Source organism: Maylandia zebra, linkage group LG9 (assembly GCF_041146795.1).
Source record: "Maylandia zebra isolate NMK-2024a linkage group LG9, Mzebra_GT3a, whole genome shotgun sequence".
In the NCBI taxonomy this organism is placed as follows: Eukaryota; Metazoa; Chordata; class Actinopteri; order Cichliformes; family Cichlidae; genus Maylandia; species Maylandia zebra.
This window is the reverse complement of record NC_135175.1, coordinates 23224616-23239610: the sequence shown is the minus strand read 5'-3', so window position 1 is coordinate 23239610 and position 14995 is coordinate 23224616. Positions and strand designations below refer to the sequence as shown.

General features: G+C 38.3%; 1 long non-coding RNA gene across 2 annotated transcripts in view; it reads left to right on the top strand.

The window, feature by feature from the left end:
• Positions 1–671: 671 nt before the first annotated feature.
• LOC143420514 (uncharacterized) overlaps positions 672–14995 on the top strand; it is a 28180-nt gene continuing 13856 nt past the window's right edge. The window contains exons 1-3 of one of the 2 annotated variants that reach the window (XR_013100346.1): positions 680–719; positions 12074–12152; positions 12290–12890. This is a non-coding gene — a long non-coding RNA (uncharacterized LOC143420514). Of the gene's footprint in view, positions 720–12070; positions 12153–12289; positions 12891–14995 lie in introns of those variants that run through there. The other variant, XR_013100345.1, reaches the window with a different exon arrangement.

Here is a 14995-nt window from a genome sequence, read left to right as displayed (position 1 = left end):
GTACAAATCGCCTCATTCAGCATAGTCATGAAAGAAACTCCTAAAATAATTGTGACAAAATACCAGTGTGACTCGTTGAAAGGTTGAAACATGCCCTGCATTCAAGACGTTTCAGGCTGCGAAAAAACAGGAAAAGACTTTTTCAAAACACTTTTCAAAGTAGTGTTTTAAAAAGTGTTTACACAAAAACTTCCAACCTTTAAAGTCTCACGAACTAACATTTGTTTAATATCCAGCTTTGTGTTGTGTATGCAGTTCTTTTAAGAACTGTACTTACACTCTTTCCAAACAACATTAATCAAGACTGTATTATAATTACTGTGCATTGTATAATACTGCAATAATATGTTTTAATTGCTCAGCTGTGTATAAATAGTCATGCCCGGAAGCATTTGGCAGATCACCAAATGCACGAATTGCTTGATGTATAAATACATACACACATATATATATATGTGTGTATATAAAAATATGGGCAAGTATTAATAAGATTTGATCTCTGTGTCAATGGAGTTTGAAGTGTTTGGTTAAGGGTAAAGTTTTGGATGCCAGTTCAAACTTTGCCTCCTGTCATTCAGAGATGTCTGGATTTAGTGGGCTGGGCGGAGTAAGCACTGCACAGCTGGGAGGTACAGTGTCTGGATCTATAAATTTTCCTTGGCAGCCATGCATGACATCCCTCACCTTTACCCAACCCCATCCTGTTAGATCTTCAACAGGTAACAATCCTAAATACATATTTTGTAATCACAGGAAAATGCCTTTTGCTAATCCGCTGCTTGACACCATTAAAATACTGATATATGTTGCACATGTGTAGCTGTTTTCATTTTCAACCTGTTACAGGCTTTCGAAGCACAGCGTGCTCACTTTTCTTGCCCGTTTGGAGGGAGTGTCATTTGCACTTTTCCTGCAGTCAGGTTTCTTGTGTGATGTGTTCAACCTTTTGAAAACACTCACCCTGGACGTGATCGTGTGCTCACACGCTCCTCCTGCAAGTTTATATTTGTCCCTCTTTTCACTTTTAGCAGTTGATATAAGAGGAAAAAAACCCAGCAAGAATTTCATGACAAACTTTTAAAAAAAAAGAGCACGAGTTCCTCTACATTGCTACGGCTTACTGGACAAAAGAGCAAGGGGATTCATTTTTCCGCGGGGTGAGCAGAGAAGAATTAGAAGCCTCTGCCACTTAATTTGGCGGCTGAGACTTACCCTGCAAAGTTTTGTTTTTTTAAGCCTTCAACATAACAGAGTGTGCCTTGCCGTCAGCACCTTAAGCAAGTAAAAGCGCTTCTTTTATGAACTAAACCTGCCAGATATTTGCTTTGCGAAGCCCGGTGAGAAGAAAAGAGGTGGGTTTGCAGTGAATAACTTTTAAAACACTGTGTACGAAATGAAAAAAGCAGCAGGAGACATGAAAGAGCAGGAGAAATGAATTGAATGTTTTTTTACCTATGAAAAAGGAGGGCGATGGGATCTGAAGGCCTCTTTTCCAAAAGCCTTAGCCAGGTGATTCATCACAGCGCTCTGTCAAAAGAGCTTTCCACAACATGACATGAACAATGACACTGTGATTGCAAAGACAGGAGAGCGCTTGATTGAAAGATATCAGCTATAGGTTCAGCAGAGAGAAGGGGGCCAAATGCAATAGCTGGGTGGAGGGGCAGGACGGAGGGAACGCGACTGGCTGATGAAAATCAAAAATCGTAACCCTTCGACATGGGTGTCAAGAGAGCTTTTTAGGGAGAGCTGCGTAACGAGAGCCTTCAGATATAAATTAACCAAAACAATTTAACAGCTGCTTAACTGTGAACAGAGGAGCTGCCAGGCAGATTGATTGGAAATGTAGCAAAGGAGAGCATCTTTCAGAATGCCTTTTGCTTTTCTGTAACGGTAAGTCCTCAGCTGTGGAGCGATGCTGAACAGATTGTGGACCACTGCCAGATCTTTAGATCAGCTGAAGCGTATTCAGCAGAAATGCTGCACACTTAATTTGTAATGATTTAGTTTCCCTGGAGTCTTAGAAACTACTTGTTGTATTTTGTGTTTATATTATTCTGTATAAATGTTATATATTTGAATGTTTTTAGTTGTCACAGACTTCTTCAGACCTGGACTTGGCTCTCTCAGTACTAGGTGTATCTGTGGAATTCATATGAATCAACGTAATATGTGTCTTTTGTGCACGTAAAGCACTTTGGTCTACATTTATAGTGTTTTCCAAGGTATTATCCTTAAACTGCATGTATAATAATAATGGAAACAATCATAAAATATTTAACAAAAACATCATATATAAGACACACAACTAATATGTCAATTTCAACAACACAAATACTGACAAAAATTCAGTTACTTTACATGGCCTGACACATAGACAGTGGAGACATGTGGTGTAAATACAATACACAATACAAGTGAAGCACCTAAAAATAATCTAAGCTTATTTCGGATTAAACGTAAACTCATCATACTACAAGAATTATTTTTAAAAATCTGCCGATTTGACATGGCTATTTTTTTTAAGTAATTGCCATATAAGTTTTAAAATACATCGCTAAATACAAAGTTTTACATATAAAACTTACAATGTTCTCTGGAAGCTTACAGTCATACCATAGTCACATTTCCCATACTTTGGGGAGCATCTGTGAGTCACTGCAGCCATTGCTGTTGTTATGGTACTTATATGTTCTTTATTCACACACAAGTCAACCAATCTTGACCTTTACATACTGTGAGTGTCAGCATCTACATGGTTTATAGAAATATTTATATAAATCCCACAATATACCCCCAAACGGCTGCCCTTTCCTGAGCCTCAGGTTTCTTCCTGTTAAAATGGAGTTTTTCCTTCCCACTGTCACTAGGTGCTTCCACAGGGTGTTGTTTGGTTGTTGGGGCTTTCTCTCTATTATTGTAAGATCATTACCTCACAGTACAAAATAATTTGAGGCAACTGCTGTTGTGATTTGGTGCTATATCAGTTGGTGGAATATGAATTTAATAATCAGTAATATTTTAAATTTCATAGTTCAGTTGAGCACCAAACTGCGACAGCATTTACGTACGCACAGTTGTTGACATTTAGTGTTTGTTTTTTTTACGTTTGTCACAACACGTATTTTAACGGTTAGCACAAATTTTTTAATCTTTCCGGTGCAGGTGTGAAGATTACTGATCAAGTTATCGACATAAATCTCCATAAAAATGCTTAAATTTTAGAAAACAGAGCAACAGAGCAAAATGGTGATAAATGATGAAGTTTTGGTGCGCATCATCATGATATTGCATTGTGAAGCAATCCATTGAGTATTAAATTTGCTATATATATATTGCTATATTGCTATGTAGATTATGATTTTCCCAACAGTAATTGTTTACTTACCTAACAACAAAGCAAACACACGGGGGAATTTGCAAGTATCATAAAATCTGGTCACCAGGTCATGTTTCCCACTGTGTTGCATTAGCTCTTCTTTTAACATCATTTATTAATATGTGTAAGGTCTGGATTGCAGGCAGCCCACTTCGTTGTAATGCACTGAGAATGTGCTTTGACATCTGCGTGGCAGCATATGTTGCTCCAAAACCTGCATTTACAGTACATCGTCCAGCATTAAGGGTAGCTTCCTAACCTTCCCGGATTTGCAGTTTGCTTCTGTCCATGTTAAATGAGCAAAGATCAAGAGAAGGTAACTGCGTCTCTGGATGTTGTTTGTATACAGTATATTAACAAAACTATTGGGCCACACATCTGAATCTCTGCGTTTTCAGGGTCATCAGGTGTATGTATTGTGAAAGAATGGGTTGATCTAAGGAGCTCAGTGAATATAATGCATCAAGTCTCCATAATTTTGTCTCTCCTTTATATTCCATGATTGTACTGCTAGCATTGCAGGGTTGTAGAACGCTGCACATAGTACAAAATTCGCCCACAGTCTGCTGACTGAGTAACTATGGAGGTATACATCTCCTCTGGCATTAACATCGGCACAAAAACTGTGCACCGGGAGCTTCGCTGCATGGCTCTCCATGGCCAAACAACTAATGTGGCCTAGTAATTTTATCCACAGTGTACATTTTCTTTTTTGCATAATAGTTTACAGTTGTTTTCATAGACAGGGCTTTGAAGACATGTTCCTAACCCCAGTCAGTTTGAACTTTGATGCCGTGCTGATGGCCCGAAGATCACAGACAATATTTTAATTTAAACAAAAGCTTAGTGTCTCCCTTGTGTACTGTGATTTATCCAGAGTCTGTTACTCTTTTAATGACATCACGCACCATACATGAAGAAATCCTTAAATTCTTAGTTATTTGGTTAATCGACATTGTTGAGCTGTTTGCTCACGAGGTTTTTCACAGGTGCCTTTTTTTAAACTAGTCGTGTTACTAATTAACATGTGACTAGTTTTTATTGAAACATCACAGAACTTTTCCTGTTTTCTTTTTTTGTCTTTGTGCTATTTTAAATAAATATGTTCAATGATGCACAAATGGATGCATTACTTACATTTTAGACAGCATCCCAACTTTTACAACTAAATTTATATTTAGGCGTACTTACACAGGAATACATTTTCCCAACTTAGGCTCTAGTCTACCTTGATTAGGTGTATTTATGCTTAATGGTAGGTATGGTAAGCATCCTTACAATAATAATGATTTTTATTTTACCTAATTTTTCTAAAGAAATGAGCAATATTAACTATTGTCAGTATTAAAGCAGTGATTTTCAATTGTAGACCATCTCCGTCAACTAAAACATGTAAACATTACAATGTAACTACACCAGTGCTCAGTTTCTCAGACTGTGGCTCTCTCTGTTATGTGCCATGTCTCACATCTTTCCCCCTCCACCTTTTTTTTTTCCACACGTGATAAAAGAGTAATCACCTTAGATACTATTTACACTCAGGGCCGAGGACTACCATTACCCTTCCATCAATATCAGCACTTAAAGTTCATAAAACTGTGAGGCAGCCCTCCAGCCTGTAATTTTCGTAGTCCCTAATTCACAGTGAGAAGAAATAGTATTACAGGGTATTCAGCTAAGTAGTGATGACACTCACACGTAATTGTGAGAGACAACAAGGACTCTCACTGCTTACAAAAGCTGTAATACATTTACGCCTATGTTATATAAGGAAGTATATGCGTCACAGCAATACAGTTATGAAATTTGCTCCATGGGAAAATACTGGGTGGATGAAAGATACTCCCTGTCTATATACATTGTGGACACTTCATTGGGGACATCTTCCTGTTTGCACACACAGCTTGATCCTGCAGACAGTGAGTCAGCATTTAGTTTCTTTTCTACTAAATGTTAGAATGGGCAAAACATGTGATTTAGGCAACTTTGAACATGATATGATTGCTGATATGAGATGCGTCAGCTTCAGCAGCCGTAAGATTTTTAAGTACAGAGATTCCACTTGGCCAATTTTGGCTCAATAAACATCCAGTTAGTGGCACATCCCTGGATTACACTCACTGATGATGAGTCTGAAGACAATAGCAGCTTAGGGGAACGGTGATGTGCAGAAGGCTATGTCTGGACACACTTAGGAGTTGCAGACGTGCCGCACAGGTTACACTGTTCTCATACTTCAACACAATGAAGCCTTTCTCGAGCAACTTTGCTTTTATTCTGCAGCCCTTCGCTGTACCCACACCTCAAAAGATTATGTGGAATAAGATGCTGAGGAGCTGGTTAAGCACAGGCAATAGAAGCACCTTCTAAGAGCCATGATGAAATGGCTAAAGTTGATACGGTGTATTAAAAATGATGTTATCCAGAAACTTTGACCTCTTAACATCTGCATGGTTAGGGTTAGATTTTGTTGTAGTCACATGCTAAATAGGGAGCTTTTATTTTTCCAATTAAGTCACTTTCCACTTCTGTGAAAACAAGTGGACAGGTGTCAACTAAAGCATAACCTCACCTGCACTGACTGGTCTAAAGTAACATTCACAAACTGATATGAGCAGTACTGTCTTTTTATCAGAGAAGCAAATAGCTGAGGGCTGATCATAACACTACCAGGCCCCACAATTAATCCAAAAGGATATTTTGAATTTGCAGCAAATAAATTACACACTTTTCTTTACTTTCCGAGGCCTAAAGGGAAAAAAATGCATGTTTTTCTTTGTTTGTATTAACCAAAAGTATCTCCCTTTTGGAGATAATACAGGTGCTATGAAAGCAGTTATGACAAATTTGTGATGTCTGATTATTTATTTACTTTATAATAAAAATTCAAGACAAGTATCCTAATTTTTTACATTGAATAGTAGCAGGTTTTTCATACCGTCTCTTTATAAAAACATACACAGTCAGTGGTGTGTTTGGAGGCCCTGATGGGCATATTCTGTCTTACAGGTTCAATGAGCTGGGATAAAAACTCTAAATGTTGCAGGCCCCAACAAATCTGACAGGAATGCTTCACTGATCGTGAATCCTGATGTGCTAATTAAAAACATCTCAGCCTACAATGAAGACACTTTATGTAATATGTTGTGTATTTATGTAGGCCTACTCTGTTTTAACAGTTAAGTGGAGGGGAAACAACTTGGCCCAGAGAGTGCGACCTGAGGCATTTCTAAGTCTGCTCACTCACTAAAGGGACGGATGATACTACACCTTACTGTGCACAGTTAAAATGACTTTATTGTTCAGCTGAAAAAGATTTCAGCCCCTATTTCTATGAGGACAATTTAACCTGTGATGTCATGTTGGAGTTTTTTCAATTTTCCTTTTAAATGCAAAAATATTAGCAGTTCTAAATAAATATATAACGGCCTGATAAGAAAATATTAACCTATTAATAACTCTAAGCAAAAGAAAATGTTATGGTTTGTTTGCATATGAATTGAGGAATTTGGTTTTGATTTCAATCTCATCTTCTTGGGAGCGTCATTAGATGGTGTTAGGAGCATGTTATGGGGAGTAATTGCACTTTGGCAAGCAGGTTAGCAGGGAGAAGTAAAGCAGGTTAGCAGGGAGAAGTAAATATTTGCTGTCCTAGACTGCAATATCTGGAAATTCATCCTTATCACCTGTGTAACTAAACTACATATGGCCAGGCTGAGGTGCCTCATTTCCTTCTTCAGCCCTGGAAAAGTAAAGATAAGCACAAAGGTAACTTAGAGCTGCGTGTAAGGAGAAAACATGCTCAACTTTATTTGTCATATTTGAAACAAGATGAAGATAAAATGTGAAATAAAAATAAGAAACAAGGCTGTTGGTTCTTTTTTTGCAGCACTCTCACAAATACCACCAACTTCATCGTTTTCCTTTGTTTTCCTTTGATATCAAGATTTTTTTAAATGTTTTTTTATTAGTTTTTCTGTTTTCACAAATAGTACATAATTACATAACATAATAAAGTGTACAATTCAGAAACAAAAATAAATAAATAAAAAACAAAAACAAACAAAAAACAAACAAACAAACAGACTGATAACTAAGCACAAAACACCAGCTCAGGTCCATCTAAAAAAATAAATAAATAAAGAGAGAATACAATACAGTACAATACCTGTGGTCCCAGTACTACGTTGCAGTTTGAACACTCAAGAGAATCCTTGTAACATAATATTAGAGACGTCAGGTTCCACATAATTCAAGTATGGTTCCCACACCTTAAAGAATTGGTCTGTTTTTGAGTGCAGTACACATGTAAGATATTCCAATGGCACTAGATCCAACGCTACTCTGTGCCAACCTTTAATAGTTGGTGCTTTTTCGGCTGGGGAGGCCCAGTATGAGAGACAGAGGGTCCATCTCCAATTCACAACCGAAAATCTTCTCCATTTCAGATAACACATTGGACCAATATTCTTGCAATTTCAAACATGAAGCTGTGAGTTAGGGTACCAATTTCTATCTTACATTTGAGGCACATGGGTGAAAGGGTAGGATTATACTGATGTCTGCGAAATATAGATATATGCATTCTGTGTATGATTTTTAACTGCATTGCTTTGGTAAGATTACAAACTGAGATTGATTTGGCATAACTCCAGAGATCTTTCCACTCTTCATCATCAATTGCTATACCTAACTCCTTTTCCCATGTGCCTTTAAGCCTCTGTGACATCACTGAAGGTACAGAATATAAAGCCTTATAAAATATCTTCACAGGTACCTCTTTATCTGTTAGAAATAATAATTGTTCAACAGGAGAAACTTCATGACTCTCACTAAAGTTAGTACCATGCAAGATATAATGCCTTATCTGTAAGTAACGGAAAAAATTCTTATTATTAAATTATTAAAATGACAACTGACAACTAAAATAATTGTAAAATAATTTAAAACTAAACTATGCAGTTTCTGGGGCAATTGTGGTGGGATTGTTGTTATTTCTTGGTCTGCAGCCTGCTGCTAAAAAGTTTAGGGTAAAAAAACAAGCAGCTATAGCATCAAATATCTCCTGACAGAGAGCGAACCACTCAAATCAGCCAATCAGATTGTCAGTTGCTTTCACCTGTGATGTGGCAGCAAGTTACCAACTAGCAAAATGACTCGTAGACATTGGTTTATAAAATCCAAACCATAACTCATATCCACCTGGTTTAAAAACCTTGAGTGCCCTAACAGGGCGCTCTCCAGAGCTGCGGTCGTTATTTGTGTTTGTTTCTACTTTTAAAAATGTGATTAAAGGAGGAGGAGAGAGGTAGATTTTGTGTTTCTCCAAAAATCCTTGATCAAAGTGCAGCTGATCCCTGTGAGGCTGTTAAATGGCACTCAGATGCCCACAGATCAATAAGTGCAAGTCTGTCAGCTTTGGCGGTTAGCACTGTTGCCTCACAGCAAAGAGGTCCTGAGTTCGACTCCACCATCTGCGTGGAGTTTGCATGTTCGCTATACAGTGGTGCTTTTGCTTTGCAACAATCCCATAAGTAATTCTCCGAGCTCACGTTAAGAACATTTAATATGTTTTGGCCTTTAATGATCCTTGAGGTTGATACGTTCTTTAGACCAGTGTGAAAACAATGGCCCAACATCTCCATCCAGCTTATTCAGTGATTTTCTGAAGCATAACATTAATTATTGAGATGTGTTTTCGAGAAACTAATAGCACTCTATTTCTCAGACAGATGTCGATATGGAGGATAGAGAAAATAGATGTTGCACTATAAAACTGTCAAACAACTCTTCAGGGGATGTAATTGCTTCTTCCTGCACCCTGGTCTTGTCATTCCCGCCCTGAGTGTAGACACATTGAAAGCTTCCTCATTTCCCCCCAAAATCCACCAACTTACCGAACTCCTCTAGACTATCCTGAGACACTCATTTTCCCTCACAGCATTACACATGATTGAAAAGCATCTGCTAAATGATAAAAGGCACCGTCATTGCCAAATTAGCACCACATTCAAAACTTCTGAAAGGCTGCTGAATGTCAACAATGGAGGCTGAGCAGCAAAAGCTTAATTATCCTAAATGTGTGTGTGGGTGTGCAGTTGCATACAGCATACACGTGTGTGTGTGTGTGTGTGTGTGTGTGTGTGTGTGTGTGTGTGTGTGTGTGTGTGTGTGTGTGTGTGTGTGTGTGTACTCTCTACCCAGGTTTAGTACCGATGATGTAATATCACATATCTGTGTCTCTGGATGAGCATTACATCACTGATGCTGCTGGCTGGCAGAAATAGAGAGGTGCTCAGGCTGCACTGGCTCTGGAGGCATCACTGTAGATGAAACAGTGAGGGCAGCCACTGAGTCAGCCAGTCTGCTGCTTGCACAGAGAGCAGCGGATGCCAACATGAGGTTCAGGATCCTTCGGTGGCCCTACACAGATGGTTTTAGAGGGCCAAAAATCATTTGCTTAATGTCTTATGTCATTTAAATGTAAATAGTCAACTTCTTGTGTAGCAGAGTGTGGTGCTCATATTTATGTAAGTTTAACTTGATTTTGATCTTGATAATATTCATCACCTCTAACATGTAAAAGTGTTCTTTTTTTACCTGCGATGTTTGCTTTGTATATTGCTTTTATATGTTTTCTGTCTTCTGTGGAGGCACGGAGCTTGTGGGAAATATTATTTATTCCACTGACAGAGCTTAGAACTCTGCTCGCTATTTTTCTAATGCTTTTTATGACTGTTGTAATTTTTTGGTGTATACATGGTGGTTGCTTTGACTGAATAATTGATTTTGATTGTTGTGATCTTGTCCAACTATATTAGTAAATGCTAGGATTTAACTTACTTATATACAATGTGACTATAACAGTATTCATCCATGCTTACCCAGTTCAGGCTCACAGTTGGGCTGAAGGCTATCCCAGCGGTTAGAGGCAGGGTACACGCTGGAAAGTAAACCAGTCTATCGCAGGGCTAACTCACAGAGACAGACAACCATTTGCACTCACATCCACACCAAGTCTAGAATCACCACGTAATCGAATATACTTGGACTGTGAGAGGAAGTTTGAGTACTCAGAGAGAATCCACACAGACACTGGCAGAACTTGCAAACTCCACACAGTGGATTCAAACCCAGGAACCTGCCTGCTGAGAGACAGTGATGCAAACCACCACACCGTATAACTCGTAAAAGAAGAAAAAAACAGTTTGGATGCCACAGTTTAGTTTTCTCATTTAACTCTGAATTGAAACTATCAAACAACTTGCCCTTTAGGGGTTTGTAGGAAGAGATGCATGTGGACTGTATTCATAAAGTGCTTCTAGTGTTTGCCGTGAAAGACATCGAATGCAACCAGACAGAAACGTCCTATGGACAATAACATAACTCCACTCTTCTGTTAGTCATCTTGCATGAAATGAAAAAAGCAGCGGGCAAGAAATATGTCTATACGTCAGACGAAAACTGTATTTTTTTTAAAAAAGAACAAATGCCCAGTCTCACTGAGAGGCTCAGTATCCTGCAAAAACTGCTTTGTCATTTCTTCCTTCTGCAGTTTATAATCTTCTGTATGCTATCCACTTTGGAAATGCAGAGCAATGGGTTCAACCAAGGCACTTCTAAATTACCAGATGAGCAGAAACTGTTTTAGAAGTTGGCTCGGATTAAGTTTGCTTTGATTACCTCATTACACAATTTAAGTAATTTACAATAGTGCAGCCAGGAGTATAATAATTGTATTGATTTTTCATTTTTGCGGGTCGGTAGGTTTCTATTGAGTCATTTGACAGACTGCGGATGAAAATGGCTGTGCCCTGATTTAATTACTTGCATTGGAAACACATCCTGTGTTCAAAGGTAGAAGCAGAGAACATTTTAAAAAAGAAAAGAAATCATACATAATTATTTATGTAAAACTTCACAGTAGCCCTTCATCTTCGACAACAGCCAGCTCTACTTAGTAGGCCACAAGAAAGTGTGGCTGAGAGTTTGTAGGTACCTGTCTGTAATTCTTACTGATACCTGTGCATTAACCTGCCTCACCTTCATGGAAGAAAACATCAAAAGCAAATGAGAATTTAAACTAAAATCAAGGTGATCCAATGCACAGTTACCTCTCCAGATGATAAAGCTCTATCCGGAAATTTGAAACAAAAATGAGACCTGAAAATTACTGTAATGGAAATGTATGAAACCATACTGCATAATGGTTTTTCCCAGAGTTCTGCAGCTGCCATGACTGATGCAATGTGGACAACCACAAAATATCGAGTGACCGTATTATCACAATGTAGATAACACCGCTAATATAGGATTCAGCGATGGCATGTGTCTGCAGTGCAGTGCAAGTCACCCAAACCAAAAAAGATCAGAGAGAAAGAGGCGGGGCGGTCAGCAATAAACATGTTTGTGTGGTGGAGTAAATTGATCACAGTGTGGATGTCAAATAGCTTGTGTTATCCCCTTTTTGGAGCCACAGAGGGTCATTGTTTTATTTTGAATACATGAATGCAAATGTATGGCTTTCTTCAGGATTCACTTTAGACCCTGAATACATCAGTGCAGACCGTAAGCATGCCCAGTCCCGCATCTGAGCTCAAACACAGACGAACTATGAAGGGCAAAACTTAAAATGTGGTACCCCCAGACACCACTCAACCACACAGCCATAATTAATACTTTATTCCCCAGCAGTTGCCTTCATGAGGCGCAGATGCAGGGAAGATGACCTGAGATTGGGAAACCACATGTGAGGAGGCAGCATGGAAGCCAGGTATCGTGTTTACTTTCATAAATATGGCAACCCCCCCCCCTCCCCCCTCCAATCCCCCCACCCTCCCTATAGCCATTCTGTACCTAGCAATTAAATCCAGTTAGAGATTACGCTCTGCTGCATCCCTGTCTTCACAGGAGTCTCAGCCTCCAGCCTGGACTGATAATAACTATGGTCGGCACTGTTTCAGCCATTCATTTGATAAAGTGCTTTTTCACCTTGCAGCTTTCATTACCCACACACCAGAAAGTGTGTGCATGTGCGTTCAAGTTTATTTGCTTGGCTCAGAGTGAGCTGATTAAACAAGTGTCATGTGATTATTCTGTAATCAATTTTTCAATTACGATTCAGGCCCTATAACGCTGTAATGGAAGGTGAACTCGGATCTATACCAGAGCAGCAAGGTGATTAGACTCTGCTGGAAGCAATCCAGAGAAGACGAAGAAGAGAGAAAAAAGAGAAAAAAACAGGGCGATGGGTTTTTTTCCCATTTTTTTTTTTCCTGAGTTAGATCGATCCTGTTGACTGAAATGGTCTTGGTTCATAACAGACCGTGTCTGCTAGCAACAGCTTAGCTGGTCCACTGAAGTGTCTGTCTGCACATCTTTTGGAAGGTTCTTTAAAGAGGGTGAGTAAAGAAGTCTCTCTGAGAAAAAAGGAGAAAAGATGTTTATTGTGATGACCCACCTTGACACTGCGAGGCTGCTTCCATAGCACAAAAAACATGCTACTCCAGGGCTAGGCTTTCAGGCAGTCTGCAAGCAAAGATCTTTAAAGCACGGAGCCGACTCAAACAGAAAAAAGGGTTCACTTTAGGTTTTCCAGGCAGCTTCTTCCTTCCATTTCCACTCAAAGAAAGAATTTTAAAACGCCTTCTCATATGATTCTGATTCAATTACAAATTAATCAAAATCAATAAGGTGCTTTTTAAGGTCTCAGCTAACCTTTTTGTTTGTATTTGAATGATGAGTTTGACTCATCAAAATAAACTACAGTATGTTGGTATGTCTTTAACAGTTTTTTTTTTTTTAAATCTTGTTTTTATAATGCAAATGGACAGAGACGACATTTATAGATTTCATAGCTAAAAGCGCAGTTGTGGTTATATAAAAGAAACATGCTAGTTTCAGCAAACAAACATGCAACATAAATGTAAGATTTAAAACATTAGATTTTGTTTTAGAGATCAGATCATTTTTTAACATATGCATGTTTGAAAAATAAAGTTAGAGTGAGTACTCAGTTGCCTAAACACCAGAACAGGTTAGCATCAGTGGTTTTCCTCTCGCTACACTTACTGATGTTACAGTCACAAGTTTGCTAGCTAGCTCTGTCTTCATCATGCAAATACATCTTGTCTTCTTTGAATGATGAGCTGAATATACAAGAAGAGCCATACTGACCATCTGTGCAGCACCAGGAAGTCTCATAAGGACTTGGAGTAAGCTAGGACAACCCACTGTTGTCTGCTAATAGCATGTATCATTGGTAGCTAAGTCTACAGCAGCTCTTTGTTGTGTGCATCAGTTTAGCTTTGGCAAGCGATTATTATATGTAAACTGTGATTTTAAGTTAAAATTAGCACCCACCTTTTTGTGTGTGTTTTGGTGTGTAACATTATAATTAGCAAACCTTACAGCCACTATGTTGGGTAGTTTTTTAAAAAATCTTTTAAAGAATTACATGCAAAGTCTTAAAAATTTTTTAGTTTCTCTTGTAATATCTAATTATGTTCATCTCAAGTTGGTTTAAAAGAAAAAAAAATAATTCACCCTATTTGGTAGAGTGTTAATAATATGTTGCTCAGCAGGGTTTCTGCTTTACACTGACTTTAAAGAAAGGTTTTATTGCAAATGTTTCAACCACCTAGCAGAGTTTTATGAAAACGGCACAATTTTATATAATTCTTTTGTTTAAATTGTATTAGCACTTAAAAATTACACATGATGAGAATTTCTGCTCATTAGCCATAAGGCTAATACAGAGGTCTGGGTACAAATCAGTCCACAGGCCATTTACCCTGGTCTTCCTCCAAGCTTTACTGTCTTCTGTACACTGTCCTAGTGAATAAAGGCTCGAAAACGAAATATATATTTAATATAATTAAGATGGGTACTGTTTAGTCTTATTGAGTATTGGCTCTATATTTTCTCCCCTTTCCCCTTTAAGTAGAAAATGTCCAGATATCATAACAGTCAGTAAAAACTAGAGGTCATAAACCAGTGGGTTACATCACAGTTTTCATAAGTTCTATAGTATTCACACTAATTAGTGTGATAAACATCCAAAGGCACTTTTAAATGAGTTGAACATGGCATTACTAAAAATAAGAGTATAAATGGCCTACAAACGTGCTTTAAAATGATTACTCTAATAACCACGGCTTCATGGTTAAACATTTACTTTCCATTCTTCTTAAACTCATGACCTGCACATTTACACGGGCGCACATCTGTACACAGCTGTCCAGCGCGAACGCATAAAAAAGTCACGTAAAGATCTGAGCGATTGATTTACAATTTACAGCCAAATGGAGACAAACTACCAAAACATACTGAAAAAACAAGACAGCAAAGATGGATTTTTTCCAATACTGTAATTTGAGGTTTTAAAGTAATCTCAATTATTATTTATGACCAGGAAGTAGACAGCAGCAAGCAGATGTCAGCAGAGTCAAATAACTAACTGCACATCATTTATAACGCTATTATCCCCCCCTACACCCTCCACAGAAACACATATTCACCTCACACGTAACATGCTTCTCCTGAGGAATATTGCTCACTGTACTGGCATGAGTTAGCAAATAATTGCTAGTCAGGGGAGGAGGTGGCTTATAATAT